The sequence below is a fragment of the Argopecten irradians genome, chromosome 4 (genome assembly GCF_041381155.1).
Source record: "Argopecten irradians isolate NY chromosome 4, Ai_NY, whole genome shotgun sequence".
NCBI classification, from domain to species: Eukaryota; Metazoa; Mollusca; class Bivalvia; order Pectinida; family Pectinidae; genus Argopecten; species Argopecten irradians.
In genome coordinates, this window is record NC_091137.1 from 48,986,961 (window position 1) to 48,992,630 (window position 5,670).

The window sequence follows — 5,670 nt, forward strand, 5'->3', positions numbered from 1 at the left end:
CCATAAACAACACACCAATCTAGAGTGGGTCCTCTCATCCATAAACAACATACCAATCTAAAGTGGGTCCTCTCATCCATAAACAATATACCATTCTAGAGTGGGTACTCTCATCTATAAACAACATACCAATCTAAAGTGGGTCCTCTCATCCATAAAAACAACATACCAATTCTAGAGTGGGTCCTCTCATCCATAAACAACATACCAATCTAGAGTGGGTCCTCTCATCCATAAACAACATACCAATCTAGAGTGGGTCCTCTCATCCATAAACAACATACCAATCTAGAGTGGGTACTCTCATCCATAAACAACATACCAATCTAGAGTGGGTCCTCTCATCCATAAACAACATACCAATCTAGAGTGGGTCCTCTCATTCATAAACAACATACCAATCTGGAGTGGGTCCTCTCATACGGCTAGTATATGTACCCGTCAAGGTCCTGTAATTTCATGTAGGGTGAAATATTAAATTGAATTAATGAAGAATTTTCTTCCTTGAAGGGAATTAGACACGATAGAGATTTATATACAATTAATGTTCTTACAAGTGAATTATTATTATGTAGAACTGTGAGCTTAAAGTTATGTAACTAAGATATATATATAATTACTTGCCAAACAAGAAATTGAAGCTAACCTTATAAACCGCATATGATTAATTAGATAATTACCCAACGATGATGTACATCCTAATTTTTCTTTGCCGTAAATAGATTACTTTAAATATGCTCTATAGAAAAAACATTACAAAATTATACGATTTCTTAACTTGAGATTTTAAATAACTTTTTCAATACATTACTATGGAGAATTTCAACCTAGGGAAATTTCTTTAGTTTTGGAAAGGGATAAAGCTGGTTCAAACACAATGATTAAATAGAATTTAGTAATATTGATAAAACTATGTAAAAATCTCGTGAAAATCTGACTCCATGCTCAGTGTATAATTATGATACTGTGTAAACATTCCAATAGTAATGGTCGTTTTATTCATAGAGCTTGCGATTTTCGCTTTTAAGCATAATCTTCTGGTTATGTTTCTATTCTTAAGTTTGGTGGCAATTATTACGAGTTGTGTGCTTATATATTTCAGTCGTCTTTGCATTTTCATTTTATTGCACCAGGGTACGTTTGTTTTTGGTTTGTTTGTTTTAGTTTAACGTCCTATTAACAGCCAGGGTCATGCAAGGACGTGCCAGGTTTGTTGGTGGAGGAAAGCCGGAGTACCCGGAGAAAAACCGCCAACCAGCGGTCAGTACCTGGCAACTGCCCCACATGGGATTCGAACCCGCATCCCAGAGGTGGAGGGCTTGTGGTAATATGTCGGGACATCTTAACCACTTGGCCACCGCGGCCCCACCAGGGTACGTACGTTGAGAGTTTTATCTAACTGTTATTTTGTGATTGGATTAGCTTTAACGTTGTTGTGCTCGGTACACACTGCAAATCTGGGGACTAAAGTTCTCAGATACGTCTCACGCAATTTACTTAAAGTTATGTAAGAATTGTGATCAGTTGGTTAAAACCTTCGACTAGCGACTTTAAGATCTTAATGAAAAATCGCCATAATTCTATTTGGAGAAAAACATGAGACTGAAACATGCTTAGACCGCGACTAGATGCCGGACAGCATGGATTGATTTCGTGCTTTCTAATCGTGATGGTAGGGTTTACGTTACTGATTTTTAGCTTGTACGTTTAAAGTCGTTTTAAAAAGTAAAATATTCAGATAAAATTGCTAACTAAAATGAAGATCTGCCTGAAATTAGATTTCTGAAATCTCCTCTGATTACCCAGACTACAGTTTAAACGACATCAGACTGACTGGAGGCGTACTTAAATAACACTCCAGCATGTTTACACTGCCTGAACAGTGTGCCTTCACCATGCTAATATCATCCGAACATCGTCGCATGTCGTCCGTACAGGTTGCCCAAATTGTTTTTTTATCTTCTTCGAACAATTGCGTGAATGGTTAAAATGGTTTTGTAATATGAGTTCAGAACGATATTCTTTGTATGTCCTGTGTTGCAATTGAAAGTATGTTTTTGGGAAACTGTGGTATGTTTGTGTCTCTGTATATAGTGCAGATGGCATTGCACCGATATCTCTCGCAGTTTCCAGTTAAATCCACCTAACTATAGCTGCTTGACTATACAATATGGCGGCGCCCATTGAGGGAACAAGGTGACATACATGTACAAACCAAGCTATTTCCTCATGTAGACTGTATTTCCTAAAAAAAGTAAAGCCCATACTACCTAGCTTATATTTCAATATATCCATCTGCGTGTTTTAATTAAAAAGTTTGAATTTTTGCGATTCATGTGTGTAAATTTAGACATAAAATTCAATATAACACAAGACAGACATGAGTTGACATCCACACACATTTTTTTGCTTCGACCACTAAAGATAAGATTCACCAAATATCTTTTTAAAATTCTAGGGATTTCTATGAAAAAATATATAAATTTTCACTGTTCCTTAATGGACTTTACCGGAACCTTAACACTTATACAATTTCAAATTTAAGTGCAATTAAGAACCGTTAAAAATAATTGTCGATATTGTTCCAAAATTATTGAACTATGTGCCTTGTGTACCTTTCAATATACAAAGAATTACTATCGCCATCTTGAATAGAACTTTTCGATGGTTTGCTCTAGTACCATTAAATCAACCATGGTTTTGCTCTGAATCATGAAAAATATTCGGACGACCCTGCTGGATAGTTTCAAATGTCGACGTTACCAGTATCACGTTTGACCTAGTAATAATTTTATATTGATTCTTTTTAACCAAGGAAAATTCTTACCAGAAACTTTTACTGTAAATGTTGCTGTGTTTGCGTGTAGATTTATATTTTTATTTTGTCAGCTTCCACAGTGTTCATGGTGAAAATGAAATCCACGACAGATGAAATAACAATGTTTGAATAGCCATCAGTATTCGCTATCAATTTTGGTTCAATTGGTTTTACAATTCATGATCTGGGTGTTAAAATAACTTACACTATATGTAAATAATTATAAATTGATTTTTGTATGTTTTAGGAGTTTGAGAGAAAGATCCATCTTTTAATAAATTATATTTGTTTTTAATTGATAAATTGCTACTAACGCAAAACTCAAAGATTATATATTCAACCCATTTTTTTCATTGAGAATTAAAACTGAACCCAAATAAGAAGGAATCCGCCTTAGTCGAGGAGTACGGGGTATCACATATATTGTTTTAAGATGCTGGCACTGTAATATCACATATCAAAGCGAGAAAATACTATAACTACCATGTAGTATACTGTGTTATAGTTACGAGTATTATAATGTATAGGATGATGGGGGGAAATCCATCACTTTGTTGGAAATTTTCGCCAATATCATATTACTTGATGCTTGATATCTGGCATACAAATGGTTTTAAAATAAAACATGAGATAATATATATAACAATAATAATATACATGTACGTTTTCACAATACACGTAAGTATCTTATTGTCATTGTAATTTCATCGAAAGGAAAGTATCGTTTTTTAACTTTAATCCAAAATGCAGTGATCGTTAGAATCATAGGACTCCTTTATAGTATTCCATTTGCGAGAATAAACAAAATTATCAGCTTATAAACGAATGATTACAGACACCTTGTTTTAATACAAATGAGATTGAACCATAAGTAATTTATGATAATTCCATTTTTGAAATCTTGTTTTGATACAAATCAGAATAGAATAATCATTCTGAAATTGTAACCTCGCATTGTATTCGAAACATGAATAAGATGCATCGATAGGCGAAAGGTTTGAAACAATTAGTCATCTTGTTAATATACGATTACCGACAACGACCGGCAAGTTCTACTTCTACAAAGAGTATTTTGTAATTTAATACTATATTCAAAATAAACTCCATTGTCTATACTAGCAATAATGTAGAAATATTCTCTAAATGTTTATTTTGTCATGATAAATGAGTAAGTAAAAATACAATGTAATGTTGGGAATAAAAAAAATATTTTCAAAACTTAAATGGAACCCATCAGGTTAACAATTAATCCTTAGCTCTAGCTTGTGTTAAAATCTTAACCATATTATTCCAATCGTATTTTGTTTATATATATTCAGGTGAGCAAAGAAAAGGTCCATTCAAGTCAAGTATTCTCTTGCATATTAATGTGATACGAGTTGAATCTATTACCGATCATTGACCTGGCACCTAGGATATTAAGACCATCAACTTGAATATGGGTATTTTGATTATTTACGATGGAGGTAGTGTTAATTAGGAAGTTCTTTGAATATCGCCCTCAAACAGAATGTTCATGATGGTGTCAGTTTTGTTCATGATGATGTCGAGGTACTTCTTGCCAAAATATTAATATATATATATTTGCCTGATTTGGCGATATCGTTACTGTGTATGAGATTCGGTTTCTAATTATATAACCGACTGAAAGATCTCATGGTTGGATAATTATTCAGGTCATCTGAGACTTTCCTCACTCAGGACTTTGTTAGCGTAAAAATGTGGTATATTTAATCATGAAAATCTGTATTTTAATCAGATTGGATGACGCATGTGTCTATTTCTTTAAAGATCAGACGATAATACGCTGCTGTCGAAGTATTTTTCTATTTAAACAATCCAATGAGTGATACCCTCTGAGCTATTTCATCTGACTTGACGGTGATACTCGCCCTCCGAGCTAGTCCCTCTTACATGACGGCGTTCGTCGTAGACAGGCAAGTTACAAACTGGCGTATAAAGAGTACGTTATTGAGTTTCATGAGGTGACGTGATGGCCAGTTATTGGATTTATTCAGTATTACAGAACGTGGCAGACGGACTAAAGCCCGGAACTGACGAAAAGCTATCTGATAGGAGGAATTAGATCGTCAAATGAAGGAAATTGTCAGAAAAAACAAAGGAAAAAGTGACTATGCCTGTGAGGTATAGATTGAGCGATATGTACATGAAAGTTGTGGGTTTAAATATTGCAGGAATCGCGTGTTTGATCTGTGTGGTATCCCGCGGAATGAGCAAGACATACCAAAAAGGCATCGAGTACGTTATGGGGCGAGGGACGCGATGAGAGCATTGTTTATCGATGGATCTAGAACATACTGATCTAACCACAATGTCTTTACGATACAACCACCCATGCAATATGTGACAGCCATATTGAGCCCTAGAAACCTTAAAGTCGCTCTTCAATTACAATAAGTATCATAAAGGAGTAAAGTATAATTACTGTATAAACTGCTATTTTCGGGAATGTTGTATTTTCTCGATTTCATGGTCGCAAAAATTAGATCGGTGAAGAACTAAAAACAAATAGATCATTAAGAGATCGCTAACTGAAGTTATCCATTTTCGTTGCTGTTTTTTAAGTAAAACTAAACGTTTTGACAACTAGCATTTTCCTTTAAATCTACACTCCATTACTTCGTCAGCTAATCCAAACCAACGTATCACATAAGTATTTCATCCAATATATATTGTCTGTTACACGCAAACTTCAGATATATTAATGTTATAGCATATTTAGGTAAATAGAAATGGAAAGAATAAACCAATTATATGGTTGAACGATGTGATAAGTTGAGTAGAGAGGAATATTAAAAAAGCACAAAGAATACCTATTAAGTTTGATCACA